The 19,063-nt window shown below is 38.1% G+C and overlaps 1 pseudogene; it reads right to left on the bottom strand.

Annotated features, from left to right (window-relative positions):
- Nucleotides 1-4,425: 4,425 nt before the first annotated feature.
- LOC132116585 (complement factor B-like) lies at nt 4,426-17,624 on the bottom strand (annotated as a pseudogene).
- Between the last annotated feature and the right edge of the window lie 1,439 nt (nt 17,625-19,063).

Genomic DNA, 19,063 nt, shown 5'->3' with positions numbered 1-19,063 from the left:
GGGAGCATCTCTGCCAATGTACTTCTCAGCTCCTCCACTGTAATGTAGGACTGCAGAACATAGTAAAAACAAAAAAGAATGCTTAGACAACAGGAGCCATTCAACCATTTCATTTTTGTAATCTGAAACATAATATGACATAGGATTCTCCATGAGGTCGTACCCTCTGCATCAAACATTTTAGGGATGTCAAGGTTTCTCTGCTTCTTAAAAAGCAGTGCTGATGTTGCCAATGGGGTCATCCTGCAAGGAAAGACATAACATAACTGCCAGATGGTAATACTGTAGCACTTTGACATTTACCATGATTTATATCATTATTCATTATATAAATAATTTCATCATTATTTATATCATTATATATCATATTCGTGTACTTATAGGGGACATTAATGCACCACTGACTGCAAGGAAATGATTTCTTTTTTTTTAAATAATGATTTGAAAACAAGGGAATTTGCACCAGTGACAACAGCATTATGAAAACAAACTCATTCACTTATTTTCGTCAAAGCCCTGGTTGTATTTTATAGTGAATGGTTCAGTTTAAGTTTCCCCCACACAGTTTGTGTTGTTGGTAAGCTCCATGTATTCCACCAATATACAAACCCGATTCCAAAAAAGCTGGGACACTGTACAAATTGTGAGTAAAAAAGGAATGGAATAATTTACAAATCTTATAAACTTATACTTTATTCAAAATAGAATATATATAACATATCAAATGATGAAAGTGAGACATTTTGAAATTTCATGCCAAATATTGTCTCATTTTGGATTTCATGAGAGCTAAACATTCCAAAAAAGTTGGGACAGGTAGCAATAAGAGGCTGGAAAAGTTAAATGTACATATAAGGAACAACTGGAGGACCAATTTGCAACTTATTAGGTCAATTGGCAACATGATTGGGTATAAAAAGAGCCTCTCAGAGTAGAAGTGTCTCTCAGAGGTCAAGATGGACAGAGAATGGGCAATTAGAATTCCCCTAATGCTGTGGCAAAAAATAGTGGAGAATTATCAGAAAGGAGTTTCTCAGGGACGAATTGCAAAGAGTTTGAAGTTATCATCATCTACAGTGCATAATATCATCCAAAGACCGATGAGTGCCGCTCATTTCCCAATCACTCCACCGGCCTCGCTCCGTTCACACGGCTCGTGGCCCCGTCCCACTCGTCACATTCACATTTTATGCAGAACAGTTTTGTGAATGTTAACCGGCGTATCAACAAGGTGAAAATTTTTTTTATTTGACATATATCATTGTCAGGAAGCTTAAAAAAAGTTATCTAGGGAAGGGGGGGGGCAACTGTAACACTGTAGCCCAGAGGCCTCTTGTTATCTTAAGGCGCCCCTAACTATGGTATTCACATGGCACTCGAAAATACTTCAACAAATACTATGATATATAAAAGGAAAAGATTAACAAAACGATGAGTGCTGTGCAGAGGTTCTACAGTATATGAGAGTTTAAGCATGATGGGTAATACCAAGGATGGGTTTTAAATAGAGATAATGTATGTGTGTGCTAATGCACAGACAAGAGCTGTAAACTGTTAAACAGAGTAAAAGATTGTAAAAATTAAGCCAACATGCTGCTCTCTCAACAGAAGTGAAGCAGAAATCAGCTGATGTGGAAGTTTTGCACATTGACATTCCTGTAGGGGGCAGTCTTCCTCTGACACCACAGCAGCAAGCCCTGTACTAAATGCATCGCAAAGCTTAATTTTGCTACCATAATATTTTCACATTTAACTAATTAATAATTCTACATTTTTATGGTATTTGGTGTTATATAGGCCTGTGCCTAAAAGAAAATGTTTGGATGTTTTACACACCATTTCTGTGCTTTTTTTTATTCCTGGTCCTAGGGACCCACCACTCTGTACTATACATTTTATATGTCTCTCTTATTTAAATAAAGCACTGGTCAGAAAAAAACTTGCTTTTCTGTGATGCTTCATCTACACCACTAGTTTTCAAATTTCAAGTTTTCACAGCTGACTAAATTAAGCCTCACCTTCAGCACTGATGGAGACCAGTTTCACTCCCTTGCAGCTGATAAAATCAAGTGCCTTGTTTAAATTGGTGATCTTGTGGAAACACATTTTGACTTTGTCTGAATCTCTCATCAGACACAAAAAAAAAAACATATCATAAAGATATGATATAATATATTTCATATATTGTATAGAAATATTTATATTGCTTCATGCAAGACTGTTAATGAGGGAAGTGTAGAGTAATAATGGCCACATTATTTTTACATGAGCTACATTTGGGAACCTGATGCATGATGCAGAATAATCTCACATAGGCTAATGTAAGCATATACTATCAAACAATGACACAATGTAAGTAAGAGATTCATTATGCAGTATAGACAATTTTATTGATTTTTCTGGAATGTTGTGAGATCGTGAACTGAGATTTGTGACAGGTTTTTGGTGATTGTAAAGTGAGCATTCTTTCGCACTTTCGAGGCTATAATAACCCTTTAAATAAAATTTTCGTTTTTCATACTGCCAAGAGAACTGACAGCCAATTACACACTGCAAAGTTTTGGAAGTAGCATCTACAAATACGTGTCTGACTGTACATTGCTATTCTTCTCATTCAACTGGTGCTTGCACATTTCATCTGCACTTTATTAGAAAACCCGCACAATTTCAGATACTCAGTGATTCCGTTCTTAATTGTCCATCTCAAAGTTAAATTAAAACGTTAAGCTTTAGTATGTGAATCTCAAGTTCAAGTAAATGCTCATTTGTTCATCTCACAGTAAAATTAAAAAGTGAACATTTTATAAACTTCTAGGCTACTGTAGCTAAACTTCAGGTAAATGTTCATGTCCATCTGACTAGTAAAATTATATGATTCTGCAAATCTATTAAAATAATTTCTAACAATCGCAAACAACTAAAGAATTGTGATTCAATTTTGAGAAGAAAAAGAGATGCATGTGCAACAACAATAATGTGCATATTTCTGATCTATCTTAAAATAAATTTATCATCAATCATAATATGTTTAGTTGGTTGGTTATAGTATTGACATTTTTTTTTTTGAAGATTTCTGTAATTATGTAACAATCACCTTGCTTACTGGTTATAAACTTACTTTAGTTAGAAAATGACTTTCATCAGGACTATGTGAGCAATTTCACACACTGTTTTAAGATGGTCATAGATTATGTTTTCAACAACCTCACGTTTGCTCAGTAAAAACTGCCCAGAATGGATTATGTATGTTGGAACATCCAGCCTAACAAGTGTCACATCCTAGCTTGACAATGGTTCTTGTCTGATCAATGCCATAGCATGTAGGGCGTAAAAAACGAATCCATATCCATCCTAAAACAGCAGGCTTAGTGACAAACTGTTAGGTTGGGGTGAGCGATATACTGATATACACGATTTAAATGCATACAACAGTTAACACTGTTTCTGAGTGGCAAGCGAACGCATAACTCTACTGCTTATATAGCACGTGCTTATTTTTGTTGCTCTATTGGCCTTGAACAGTTAAATATTCTGTAAGGGGAATTTACAGTTAAAACCCAAGGACCAGATATGTCGCAATGAAGACCAGGAGTCAGAGATGAGTTCAATTAATAATAATAATTTTACTTGAAGAAAATAGTTTGCAATTTCATCAGCAGAAGTCAGCTTCAATACTCTTGACGGAGTTCGTAGGCCGCCCCCCGTACAACTCAAAATCAATCACAGTTATACCCTGACAGAGGATACTAATTGCGTCTATACATAAGTCAACAAAATTCTGATTGGTTCCAAAACTTAGATAAACTCTCCAAAGACGTATATCTGATACGCTGGACACTGGCAGTTGATCGTTTGTCCTGGGACTGTCTGAGCTTCTCCCTGTACAGACAGATACTAACACACATACACAGAGAACTTATCTAAAATTCAAGGCTTTCTAGCACTGGCGAGTGTCTTATCATTACGGTTGGATACACACACATAATATGTGGACATTAATCTTGAGGAAAAGAAATACAGGGTAGACCAGGATTCTTTAATATCTCATAAGCGCACATAAGGTTACACATTTCACTCTTGCCATAACTTGATTAATAGTCAAACAAGAAATCATGTAATAATATAATTAATACCAGTATGAAGGATATGGCAACTCGGCATCCACTCCTTCAATTCATACGTATGAAAATGCAGTCTTTGCAAGTATCCTCATAAACAGTCATTTAGGGGTCATGTATTGATAAACCAAAATTCCTTTAATCTTTTGACATATAAGTGGTCATTATACTATAAAAACAACCTTTAAGTTGGAAAAACTGATGGAAATAAGTTGTGAAACTGCAACAATAATGAAACTCCCGGTCTGCCAGTGGTAGGATATTTAGTACATACAAAGACATAACATTAAATCAGTAAAACATGAAAGACAGTTGATAATAAGATGGATTATTTATTTCTTTTTAACAAAGACCAGCTATTTGACTTAAAATTGAATACTGATCAGTTTTCTCAGCCTGCACTCACAGTTTCAGGCTGCTAAAGCATTCACAAGAATGTAAGAGGGTTTCCTATACGGTCATTTTCTAGGTGTTCTTTGAGGAATGAGCGTATCTTCTCACTGAAAAGATTTGAATGGTAATCTCTGGAGATTGCATCCGAGGTGAATTTCTTTGATCCCTTGCAGATGTCCTTCACTCCCCAGCTTATGATACCAACCTATCAAAGATTTTACAGATATCAAAAAAGTTCTCTCAAATCAGTCTTTAGTTTCACCCTGTTATATGTAACACATTACAGAGACATTACAGCCACATCATCAATACAGTTTTCAAAAGAAAACAGAAATCTCACCTGAATCACTCGACCTTTTTTATTCACATAAGAGGCCCCACCTGACTCTCCTGTTATAAAATGCAATGCAGACACAAGAAACTTTATGAGAATTGTATGCATTATTTCAGATCTCTAGTGATTAAAATGTTATTAACAAATGTTATGATCTAAAAGGTTGATTGGAAGTAAATACAAGCTGCTGTCTTGACTCCAAAAATCAAACATACCTTTGCAGGCAACATCATCTGTTTTTGGTTCAATACCACCACTGCACAGAAAATTATCTGTAACTGCTTCCCTTGCATTTTCCACCTTGACTCCTTTTGCTTTTTTTGCATCTTCAACACAAGCATCTCGCTAGAGAAAGAGTACATCAAGAAGTGTTCTTAGCTCGCTGATTACTAAATCTCCATAAGAGATTAAAATAATGTTTTCTAATGAATGGCAGAAAGATAATTCAAGAGCTAGTAAATAGTTGTAAAGAAGGAGGTCTTACACCTAAAACAGATAGACAGCCTCTGTGTAAATAAATCAACATAAATGAAGCTTTTCAAGCTACACATAAGATTAGAAATAAGAAAAACCATTACATATTTTCCAAGCTTGAATATGATGTTTTTTATATTTTTTGGACTATGGTCACTTTTCATATCGGACGTGAAAGCAGCTTCCACAAGCTCATTGCCCATTAGTATTTCCTCTGTAACGAATGCAATGGAGAAAAAATGAAATTTTTTGATTGATAAGTTTCATTGACTAAAAGCAATGTCACATGTTTATTATAATTTATGTTCCATACGTTCTAATATGGTTCTTATATGCATGCAGGATGGCTGACAGGGACCTTACCATGTTTTCTGCACGTCCCTTCACTTTCTGAAAGTTTCAGAGCTCCATTGGTTTCTTTGGTGCATGGGATGCAGATCGGTCTGTAGAGAAATGCACATGATGTTATTTAATTAGTTCTGATTTTTTTCATATTCTTACTAAAGTAACATCACATGATGAAGATCTTTCCTCCTCCCGTAGAGTAGAACTGATATCAACAGGTTTGTCCAGCTGTATAAGAGCTACATCAAATTCATAATATTCCTGTATTCCCATATCCTGTTTTGCAGTGAGGTTATAGCAAGGATGAATTACATATTTTTTACTTTATAAACTGCAAATGAAATAGAAACATCATGAATAAAATTTACCCTGTAACATTTAGTTTTATTTTTGGTTTGAAAATATGGACATATCAGGATATACTCTTTTCTTTTTCCAGTTGAACTGTTATCTTATCAGCCGAGTCTCCGTCTTTGAAGCAGTGAGCCGCTGTCAAGATGTAACTTGAGGTGACTAATGAACCCATGCAATTGGAACCTTTTGCACGCTACATGAAGAGCAGAGAAGACTGATGTTCATATAGCTCCCGTGATTCAACTCTTTAGCCATAACATGCACGTCTCTTCTTCTTTTGGGAAAAAAACGTTCCTTTAACTAAGGTAACTGACTCTATATAATAAAATGATAAAAAGGTTCTGCTCACAGCAATATTAATCTGTGCCAACCAGGGAAATGCACAGCGTTTATTTTTCAAGTCTTCCCACACAATCCCACACAATCCCACACTGGTGCTCTCATCTGTGTAAGGAAGCAGGTACAATGGGTTAATAACAACAACAACAACAATTAACACTGAGTACATTTTAAAGTATTATTATTAGAGGCCAGGAACTGCGGAACTGATTCATCCAAACAATAGTGTTTTTGCTGTTTTTCAGAGTTCGACAGTCATTTTGTGTTCTACAGAAAACCTGAACAACATGAAGGTGATAAAATAATAACAGAAACTCTTGTATACTTCACTTTTGGGTGAAGTATAGATACAGTACCAATCATATCTTCAAACATCTGCTGAACCTCTGTCAAGTCATAAAGCTTAAAGAAATATTTTCTTGGTCCCTCTGTGACACTAAGCCATTTATGTATTCATGATACACATCTCCCACTCCAAATACATAAAGATCTGGAAAAAGAGGACAGATCCATATCAATATGAAATCAGTGATAAAGACTTCTTGACAAATATGTGTATTTCTTGCTGCCCCTTAAGATACTGCTGTGTGTTAATGAAACACACTTTAAAAAAAAAATCTTATAGTCCAAGCAATTTCATTTAAAATATTATTATGATTAACAAATTTCATGCTTGCCAAGATTCTTCTCTCAGTTTGGATCATTTTCAGTGACAAGATGTTTGATCATCTCCACTTTAGGTTTGGGAGTCCCCCCAATGTTTGCCTGACCTATAAAGTAAGATGAGATAAATTACTGTGAATATCTCCATTTTAATTTGTAATGCTGTGCATGGGTATTTTTTTTTTTTAGATATATTAATTTTTTTTTTCAAAGAACTTAAACTGATTAAGTGCAAAATTATTTTAAAGTATTTGTATTAAAAAAAAAACCATTGTACATAAATACTGAAAAGTCAATACCATCAGTGAACAATATGACGATGTGTTGGATCTCACTGAAGACTGTTGCATTGTAGATTTTCTCTACAGACATGCTCTCTAAAATGTTTGAATAGGCTTTGGCAATATTAGTACCAGTTTTTTCACCTCTACCTGTTTTATTCACATCAGAATATTACAGTTAGCAGAGAAAATGTTCTGATTGAAACACCTGACTAAATCTAAATTAAAATCAAAATTATAATATGAATTGGGATTTATTTTTACTAGTACACTGGACAGCAATTAATAAATTTATTTTCTTCAAGTTAGACTTAGATGTACTATTTTTGCACATTATTCTGTAATAATAATGTAATGTAATAATGTACAAATTTAATTATATCCATGTATTCAATAAGACTCCAAATGGGACTTTTTTTGTGATCAACTTTTTTTATTCTTTAATTCAGAATACTTACTCTCATAAGTAAATCTGTCCAGGGGTCTCATTTATAAAACTATGCGTAGGATCTTTACTAAAAGTTTACGTGCGCCCAAAAGCCAAAAATGGCGTACGCCAAAAAATATTCCGATTTATAAAACCGTGCGTACGCACACCTGTAAGCAATGTTCCCTTTATAAATCACAGATCACCCGCAGATGTGCGTACGTGAACCAGCCTCATATCCCGCCCTGTACACGCCCATTTTTAACCATAAATAGTCAATGCAAATCACCTCATGATTGCTGATCAGCATGTAAATGAGAGTGGAATCCCATATATACCTGGAAAACTGGCATGCGACCCGCCAATTAATTAATCCAAGAAAGTGAAAACGTGCATTTCTGTTAGCCTAATTTTAATAATGGCGACAGGTGAGAAAAGAGGAAAAAAACGTAATTTCTCAGATACTGAGATTGAAACACTTGTAGGGGAGGTGGAGGCTCGGAAAACTGTGTTATTTGGTGGCCACAGCAGTGGGGTCACTAATAAAAAGAAGCAGTGCGAGTGGCAAAGTATTGCTTCTGCCGTCAATTGTGTCAGTGGGACAGAACGGACAGTTGCAGAATTAAAGAAAAAATGGTCCGACCTGAAGGTATACAAATTTTTTTTTTACCAACATATTACATTTGTGTTTTATTAGGCTATATACCTATATAAATAGCAATATTGATTTTCAAAAAGTTTTATTTACATGTGCTTACAGTATGCAAAATATGTGAAATAAAGATTCTCATTCATTCAAGGTGGAGGCAAAGAGAAAACTGTCCTCCCACCGCCAGAGCGTGGCTGCAACTGGTGGGGGCCCATGTACAGCTGATCTCACATCAGTGGACAGCAAAATCGCGGCTATAATTGGGGAGGTCAGCGTGTGTGGTATTGTGTCGGAAAAGGAGGGAGACACTGACGTGACTGAAACCACAGAGGAGCAAGGTTAAACCGATTTTTAATCATTAACGCTGTACATTTGAGTGTGTGGGGTGATAAATGGATAAATGTTGCCAATTGTTTGTCCTCCAGTCCTTCCGGAGTCTGAAGCTGTAAATGAACAGGAGGTTCAGGGTGAGGGGTTCTCAGATGCAGATGCACAGCGTCCGGCTCAAAGCAGTGCCCCTTCTGCGTCTGGCACGTCCAAAAGTGGTCGGGTACTCACTGACGCAGTCCTGCAGTTACAGCGAGAGACAATAAACGCTGTCAACAGGGTTGCAGTTGAGCTACGGCAGATGAGAGAAGTGATGCAAGAAATTGCACAATCATTAAAAGATGCAGTTAAAACATGAACCTTGAGTTTTGTCTTTCTTTACAAACGCCGCATGACATCCTCACGGATTCTTGCACCTCGTTGATATCCCTCTTGTCGGCCAGGGGGCTGTGGCTCGGGGTCGTAATGCTGGGGTAGAGGGAGATCAGGAGGGAGAGGAATACCGTTTCTCAGTGCTAGGCTATATTGTGCAAAACACCACACGCCCTGACAATCTTGCACACTTTTGCTGGATGGTATAAAAGTCTGCCACCCGAGGCATCCAGAGCACGCCATCTGCATTTCAGGATGCCGATGGCACGCTCCACAACTGCGCGGGCACGAGAGTGGACCTCGTTATAATGAGTTTCCTCTGCGCTCTGCGGGTTTAAAAATGGGGTGAGGAGCCAGCGTCTCAGGGGGTAGCCACTGTCGCCTGCAGGTTATAATTATATTAAAAACAAAATTGTTACAGTTTCTACTTTTTAATATTGTTAAACTCACCAAGAAGCCAGCCATCACGTACTGCGCCTGCATTTAGTCTGTTCCCTACACTGCTATGTGTCAAGATAAAGGAATCATGTGTTGAACCAGGCCAGCGTGCCACAATGTTTGTGAGGGTCATGTTGGAGTCACATATGATTTGCACATTAATAGAATGCACATGCTTTCTATTAACATAAGCAAATTCATTTTCAGATGGTGCCCTTATAGCAACATGAGTGCAGTCAATTGCGCCGATTACATTTGGGAAACCAGACATTGCTGCAAATTGCGTTTTAATTTCGGCCTGTTCTCGCACAGTGTAGGGGAACCTGATGTATCGACTAACCATATTAAGTATACCATTTAAAACGACAGATATTATGGCACTCAGGGACGGCTGTGATATACCAGACCTATAGGGTGAGATGATAGATTCCAATAGAATTATTTCATATACAAAAAGGTCTTAGAGACAAATTTGAGGATTACTTATAGTTTTTTTATATTATTAATTTACCTGTCTGCCAATTCCCGCTGGAAACAGCCGGTTGCCAAGAACCCCAGAGTGGTGAGGACTTGTATTTGGACTGGGATGGCATGGTTCCGGCGTGTTGCCCTCTCTAATAATGGACCCAATTCAGCACATAGATCCAAGAGCACAGCTCTAGGGAATCTAAATCGGCTTATTAGCCAGTCATCATCATGGGCCAGGAAATCATCATGGTCCCTGAAAACTCGTTCTCTCCTTATTCTGCCATTAGCGTAATCCTCCAACAGTGCCAGGAGTGCCATCATGAAGCATTACATACCCGGGTCACCGGAGAATTTATATGTTTCTAGCAAATAGACTGATCGTTAACACCTTGACAAAATCACTTAATTAATTTGTGGGCGAAAATTTAAGACGAAAATGTTATAGTGAACACATGCTTCTTGACGGTTTTGTAATGAACACCGTAATAGTTAGGACCGATGATGAGTAGCGATTGTGCTTCATGACTGTATTTGCAGACTTTGACATTTTATGATATAGGCTATGTACATTAAGGAAAATATTTCCTTTTTACACTGTGTTCTGCAGTTCTCTAATAAAAGGGTATTTCATGCTATTCTGTAGGCTATCACATGTATCGCGCCATGTCCTCCTGTGCTCCCGTTGTGGACAATGTGACTGTAAGGCAGCGCTGATTATTATTTTATTTTACTTTTAATACATTTTGAATTACGTTTAGATTTTACTAGATGTATATAGCCTAAAACAATCGGCACAAATAACACTGTTGGATTTAATCTTCATGATAATGTGGATATAACGTATGAAATGGAGTGAAAATTAAATGTCATTCATTCTTATAATCGTTCTTCTCACATTTATTTTCTACAATCTAACTTCAGTTCACGACCTCACCATCGGTGTCGCCAATTCCCTTTGTCTCCAGAATGTGCGTACGCACGGCTCAAAGTTTGCTTAAAGGTGCGCACATTCTCCCGTCAAGTTTGTTTTTTATAGATCACAACCTTTGCGTGGGAACTGGCGTACGTACGTTTCCAGCCCCGTTTTGTGCGTACGCACGCTTTATAAATGAGGCCCCAGCTCTTTAAAAATATTCATTAGGTTTCCTGCATCTTCATTACTTTTGAAGCTCCTCATTCGGATTATCGGTATAACATCCGTAGCAAAAATCAGGATCTCATAGTTTGGGGAGACTGGGTAATAACTGATCATTTGGGAAAGAGCATTAACATTTCATATATGTTAGTATGTATTTGATATGTGTATGTATCTGATCAAAATGCTGTATTTCATTGCAGACAATGTTTCCATGATGTGAAACAGAATTTTCAATGAGAGGCATCAAGTATGCAGTGGATTGTGAGAGAACCTCCTGAAACACACTAATGCCATATTGGAGGTTTCTGACAATGATGAGGAGGTTAAAAGTCAAGTTCACTCTTGAGACTATCTCAGTCTATCACAATGGTAATGCTTCATTTTCAAATATTGGTATTTACAGAACCTTTAACATCAAAATGAAAACCAAATTAAATAATTGCTTTTAGATTTTAGGAAAGGCTGCATTATACATTAGAAGCCTAAAACCAATGCTTAAATAAATGGTCTTACAACTTTAATGCAGCAACCTCTGAGGATTTTACAAATGACATACCTTTTCTATAAGCATTTTAATGGTGGTTTTTGCCTTGTCAAAATCCTTCTCCTCTATGCTGCCAGATGCATCCACAGCAATGTAAATATCAAGTTTTCCACCTTGATCCAAAGTTATTTTCTTCCCCTGCTGCTCTAAAGACAGATTGAATACGGTAAGGTGTGTGTGTGTGTGTGTGTGTGTGTGTGTGTGTGTGTGTGTGTGTGTGTGTGATTAATGCTTTAAGTCACATAAAGGTACCTTCTTTTTTATACTGTTGAGAAATCAATAGATTTGACTTTAGAGAACTGCTGAAAGCTTCCGATGCTTCCTCTGGGGTGTCGTATGTGAAATCAGCTGTATTTACACAACAACAACATTATTCTGAAAAGCCACTTTTATTTAGTTAAATCTTATGGCAACCTTTTTTTAGAAAACATATTTTTAAGTCCATACTAAACACAGGATTTTGAAATATCAATGTAGCTATTAGACTCACCATAACACTGTGGCTCTGTTCCTGACCACTGGCCACCATCCTGACACACTCACACTTTGGAACCAATCAGGGTCAATGGACTCTCACAGCTGTACGTGACTTTGTCATCTATGTTAAACATGTTCCCTGTTCGACTGCTACCAGGAGGAACACCAGGATCAGGACAGTGATCAGCTGTGAGACAGTAATAAACAGACAAAAATATTAAATTAGCAAGAAAACTTGTAACAGAGGAGATAAAGATACTGAATTGGAATTTCGGCGAAATTTACTTCAATATAAGTATCAAAACGCTAATTTATTATTTTTATTTTTTACTCTTTATATGATGAGATTTCATATTTTCCTTTCTCTTTGGAGTGTTACAAGCTGTTTGTGAATAGATAAGATCCCTAAAGTTCATATAGGATACCAAATATTAAAGGGGTCATCAGATGTAAAATTCACTTTTACATGCTGTTTGAACTGAAATGTGTCTTAGCAAGTGTGTTTACACAATCACCCTATAATGATGAAAATCTACCAGTGATTTTTTTAAATCCCCATAAATAAAAAACCCTTCTTCAGACCAAGCCATTCACAGATTCTTGGCTGTGTGACATCACACAGACCCAGATCACTCCCACAATTGTTGATTGACAGTGTGAGCCGTCAATAGTCCGCCATTGTTTCAATGCCGGCGAAGGTGTAGACAAGAATGTCTTCTAAGCAATTGAGGATGTAATAATGAACTTAGCAGCCATCATTTACTCCCCACATCTGCGCCGCTGAAGACTTAGTGGATTACTTTTGTTTTTAAAGGCAGTAAGCTCCCAGATCTACCTAAATGCATTTATGTTTGTGCGAATCATTCATGATCCAGCCTCAGCTAGTATAAGTATAAGGTTTTCAAATGAACCTTTGTAAACTGCCTTCCTAATAATATGCTAGTTAGCAAGTTCCATGAAGAATGTGGCTAAAGTTTATAACCGAAAAGAACCACTCACCCCACGGAAGAGAGGGGCAGGGAGAGCAGAGCTCATTAGCATTTAAAGGGACAAACACCAAAAAAGTTTGCTGTGAACAAAACTGTTTTTGATAAGGTAAAAAGGGTGTTGTTTTACACTATCATCGAGAAATTTTAACCAATGTATGTTATATATTTTTCATTAAGACCATAAAGAATCATAAAAACATGTGGGAAATGGGCATCTGATGACCCCTTTAAAGTTAAAAGTGGATAAAAACAGTACGACTCACTTCATCTGATATTTGTTGTGCTCAGAGCAACCGCATGTTTCATGAACATTATGAAATAGGTAATTAAGCTAAAAAGGTCAATGTTTTCTGATCTGCCAGGCGTTCTACTAATTTTGGCCATAGGTCCATAGGCCCAGGTTCAGATGTACGCAGATGATACAGTTATCTATACTTATGCTAAGGCAAAAGAACAAGCTACTATCAAACTTACTGCTAAACTAAATGGAAGTGAGGGTCCATGGACTTACATTTGAAAAATGCCTAGTTCTTTCATGAAACTATATATGGCACTGGCTGATGGGTTCGTAGCGTAACTGATGATATTCACAACATTAAATGACTTGGCACAAGCTGATTGGTTCATGTTGTATACACAGCCAATGAGCTTGCTGCTTTACATTTTAATGGTTGGTTAGCATCCATTTGAGCATCCATTTGTCAGAGCATTGTTTGCAGTTTCCCGTGCGTTTGCCTGGTTTCTCTTTCCTGTTTCTCTGTGTTCTTATCTTTTCACTGGATCATCCAACCTCTGGAACCTCATCCACTCTTCACCACCACGGATTCTACCACTCACCCCCACGGACCGCTCATCTCAGTTCCTGTTCACGCTCTCCTGCTGCATCTCTTCACCGCCACTTCCTGGATCACCATCAGACATCGCTACTTCCCAGATCACCATCAGACATCGCCTCACTCACCTGTTGTTCTCACCATTATTCCTCGTGTATGTGACTCTGTTAATAAATTCCTTTGCTTATACTTGCACTTGCTTCCTCACCCTGATTTACCATTACAGAACGCTCTGAAGATGCTGTTTGATTGGCCAAGTCCAGTTTCCCGTAAGGCCCTACAGCGGTTTCTGGGGTTCACCAATTTTTATCTGCGTTATATTCGCAATTTCAGCCAACTAGTCTCACCTCTGACCGCCTTGACCTCCCCCAAAACCATGTTCAGCTGGTCTAATACAGCCGAGACTGTATTTTCCAACCTCAAGAGCCGCTTCGTTTCGGCTCCCATCTTAGTCGCCCCTGATCCCACACGTCAGTTCGTGGTGGAGGTTGATGCATCAGAGGTGGGAGTAGGTGCAGTTCTTTCCCAATGTGCTGCCTCAGACGACAATATGCATCCTTGTGCGTTCTTTTCCCATCGTTTATCTCCTGCTGAACGTAATTATGACATTGGTAACAGAATTGTTGGCCATCAAATTAGCATTGGAGGAGTGGCGTCATTGGTTGGAGGGGTCGGGGGTACCTTTTATTGTCAGGACCGATCATAAGAATTTAGAATATATTAGAACTGCCAAAAGACTCAACTCAAGGCAGGCTCGGTGGGCACCTTTTTTCGGTCATTTTGATTTTACTCTATCGTACCGCCCAGGTTCCAAAAACGTCAAACCCGATTCTTTGTCATGTATTTTTGATCCATCCGAATGCCCGGTGACTCCCGAGTGTACTTTACCTGAGAGAATAGTCATCTCATCACTCATATGGGAGTTTGAATCGAAGGTCAAGACGGCCTTAGAAGTGCTAACACCTCCGCCCGGGTGCCCACCGAATTGATTGTTCTTTCCAGAGGAGCTACGGTCCGACGTTATTCAGTGGGGTCACTGCTCCAATGTGTCTTGTCATCCAGGAATAAGCCGTACTAAGTGCTTAGTAAAGCAATGATTCTGGTGACCACTTATGGCTCGCGACATTCACGATTTTGTTTTGGCCTGCTCGGTTTGCGCCAGTGGTAAGACGTCTAACCGACCTCTGGATGGGTTTCTTCAACCGCTCTCTGTCCCTTCGAGACCCTGGACCCACATCGCTCTAGATTTTGTTACCGCCCTCCCGCCCTCTAATGGCATGACGGTCGTTATGATCGGAGTGGACCGATTCTCGAAGGCGGCACATTTCATTCCCTTGCCCAAATTACCCTCAGACTAGGAGACAGCGGTTACTGTAATTGATCATGTCTTTCGGTTACATGGCCTCCCAGTAGACGTGGTTTCTGACAGGGGATCCCAATTTGTGTCCACATTTTGGAGGGAGTTTTGTAAATTATTGGGAGTGATGGTTAGTCTGTCTTCGGGTTATCATCCGCAGAGCAACGGTCAGTCTGAGCGGGCCAACCAAGATTTGGAGAGAATGTTGCGATGTTTAGTCTCCAAGAATCCTTCTTCCTGGAGTCAACTCTCTATGGTTGAGTATGCTCATAACTCGCTATCAGTGTCATCCACGGGCCTCTCCCGTAGGTTACCAGCCACCAATTTTTCCTATTCTGGAATCTGAAGTCGCGGTCCCCTCCGCCCGCGCATTTGTCCAGAGGTGCCACCGCACGTGGACCAGAGCCCGCGAGACTGTGCTCCAGGTGAGGGCACGCACCAAGGCCGATCACCACCAGTCTAAGCCTCCCGTATACGTTGTGGGTCAAAAAGTGTGGCTTTCTACCAACAACATTCCGCTCCGTTCCATTTCTAATAAGTTAGCTTCCAAATTTATTGGCCCGTTCCCTGTCACCAAGATCATTAGTCCAGTGACAGTCCACCTCAAACAACCTTCAGCGTACCGTAAGGATTCATCCCGCCTTCCATGTGTCCAAAATTAAACCTGTGTTTTAATCACAAATTAACCTGCCCACCCCAGTTTGCCTGGTTTCTCGTTCCTGTTTCTCTGTGTTCTTATCTTCGCTGGGTCATCCAACCAATTCGCACTTCTACTACTCACCCCCACGGACCGCTCATCTCAGTTCCTGTGTCATGCTCTCCTGCTGCATCTCCTCACCGCCACTTCCTGGATCACCATCAGACATCGCTACTTCCCGGATCACCGTCAGACATCGATTCACTCACCTGTTGTTCTCGCCATTATTCCTTGTGTATCTGACTCAATAAATTCCTTTGCTTATACTAGTACTTGCTTACTCACCCTGATTTACCGTTACACAATATGTCTTAAATGCTCAGAGCACCATATCGCCATATGCACTGACAGTAGCAAATTTCTGTACTTGCTTGCAGCAGCAATAGTCTACAACTACAGCAATAACCAACAGCAGCAGCAGCATCTCAGCAGATCTATTCTGCCAAGACCAAATACATTAACATTGTCATATCCATTACCATGCTAAAATCTGCAGTGTTGTCTTGATAGAACTACATTTCAGTTTAAATCAGACAAGTTCGAGAAAACTGCTGTGTGTTTACTAGGGGTGTAATAAAATATCGTTACACGTGAGTATCAGGATATTTTGTTTGCCGATACTGTATCGATTCTCAAAAACATAATATAAACATAAAACACATACAAGATTCATGGCAGTTGTTTCGTTTTTACTTTAATTTCCTGGCTGCTAGATGGCAGTCTTCATCTATGTACAAATCCTGAGGGACCGGAAATACTAGTATTAGAGCACGCCACTAATGTTAGCGTTATTGTAGTTTGCTGCTAGTAATGGAGGACGAAAGATGTGTCCCAGTTCATGTTTTGGTGTACAAAGCTGAAGTGTGTTGTCATTTGTGGTAACGTTCACTGCGGGACTGATTATTACAAATGCAGATCCCACTGTGTTCTGGTTAAACAATTTTAATTAATTAATTTATTTATTGCTAATGTTTGCATGGTGGCTTTCCTTACAATATATACTATTCCTAAAATAAGAAATATCCCAATATATTGCCTTGCTTACAGTATCGCAATGTATCGCAATATATCGTATTGCAACCCATGTATCAGGATACGTATCGCCAGATTCTTGGCAATACACAGCCCTAGTGTTTACATATTTACAAAGTAATAGTGTTTACTTACAGTCATGTCTACAAATTGGTGTGCTTCCACTCCACTTCCCATTAGGCTTGCAAACACGAACCCTCGAGCCACGGAACGTATAATTAGAATTACATGAGTAGGTGGTTGTGTCATATACATAGTACTTGTCTTTATATGGAATCACCACTCCATTCTCAAAAACATGAGGATTGGGACATGTGATTTCTAGAATAAATGCATGAATAAACATTTATATTTTTATTATGTTCTTCTACACTATAAGTCCAGCATTTATTCATTATATAATGGCATTAAAAAAAAGAATGCCTTGTTTCTTACTTTTGCACTCTGGGTTTTTTCTGATTTTGGTCTTTGAGGTCCAGAGTCCATGCTGACAACGACGTGACTGAACTGATTAGATTCTCTTTGGGACATGAACTGTCTCTTTCTGTCATCGAGAATGGAGCACCTGTAGTGAAAACATCCGAAAAAAGAAAAAAAAAAAAAGATACAAGCCGAAATGTATGTTTCAGAATGCATTTATTTTAATTATCAAAAAGACCTGCCTGCAATAAGAGGACATAACATTAACCATTTCAACCATTGCTTACACTCCATTCTGTTTCTCCCAAGTTGAGCAGAGATCAAAAAAAAGAAAAAAAAGAAAACAAATAGAAGTAAATGGACGGGATATTTTTATAACAAGGTCAGTAGTAGAATTTTATTTACATTCAGTGGTCAATGTTTAACCTTGTTTAAATGGTAAATTTTTAACTCTAAAGAAAACCAAATTCCTAACACTCACCCCAAAATAATTACCATCATCTGTACACCATTATATAATAATTACAAAAAAAAAACAAAAAAACGAATTACTGTATGTTAAACCCTAAATGAAAATTGCCATGAATTCTGTTTGCATTTTCCCCCATCAAAATATAGATGTAAAGAACAGCAGAATTGTTAGAAGCTTTGCTTTTTCTTTCCTTAATCCCCCTGTGTAGTTTGTACTAATCTGAACAATACCTGAGCACTCACTGTTTATTTGCCTTTTTATGATAAATCGCTTTGTATTGTATTTCTCAATTGTAAGTCACTTTGGATAAAGGTGTGTGCTAAATTAATAAATGTAAATGTAGGGGAATATTGAAACAGAATATTTTTAGGGTTAATAATTTCTTTTTTGGGCCCATAGAGCAACTCAAACTCAAATGACAAAAGGTCATATGAGAAACATTTTATTACTATATCAAAACATTCACTCTCCTTTTAAAATTGCTTACCTGACACATTAACACATAAACAGCTTATGAATGAATATTTATTGATACATTAATAGCATATTATCAGTGCACTGAAGGTACAGGTGTTTCTCAATAAATTAGAATGTTGTGGAAAAGTTCATTTCAGTAATTCAACTCAAATTGTGAAACTTGTTTATTAAATAAATCCAATGCACACAGACTGAAGTACAGTAGTTTAAGTCTTTGGTTCTTTTAATTGTGATGATTTTGGCTCACATTTAACAAAAACCCAACACCCAATCTCAACAAATTAGAATACTTCATAAGACCAATTAAAACATAAAGATAAACATTTTGTTAATTGTTGGCCTTCTGGAAAGTATGTTCCTTTACTGTACATGTACTCAATACATGGTAGGGGCTCCTTTTGCTTTAATTACTGTCTCAATTCGGCGTGGCATGGAGGTGATCGGTTTGTGGTACTGCTGAGGTGGTATGGAAGTCCAGGTTTCTTTGACAGTGGCCTTCAGCTCATCTGCTTTTTTTGGTCTCTTGTTTCTCATTTTCTCTATGAGGTTCAGGTCTGCTGAGTTGAGTGCTGGAAAATGAAATCAGCATCTTCAAAAAGCTGGTCAGCAGAAGGAAGCACAAAGTGCTCCAAAAGTTCTTGGTAA

Source organism: Carassius carassius, chromosome 36 (genome assembly GCF_963082965.1).
Source record: "Carassius carassius chromosome 36, fCarCar2.1, whole genome shotgun sequence".
Taxonomy (NCBI): Eukaryota; Metazoa; Chordata; class Actinopteri; order Cypriniformes; family Cyprinidae; genus Carassius; species Carassius carassius.
The sequence above is the reverse complement of the archived record's forward strand: the minus strand, read 5'-3'. Positions and strand labels throughout refer to the sequence as shown.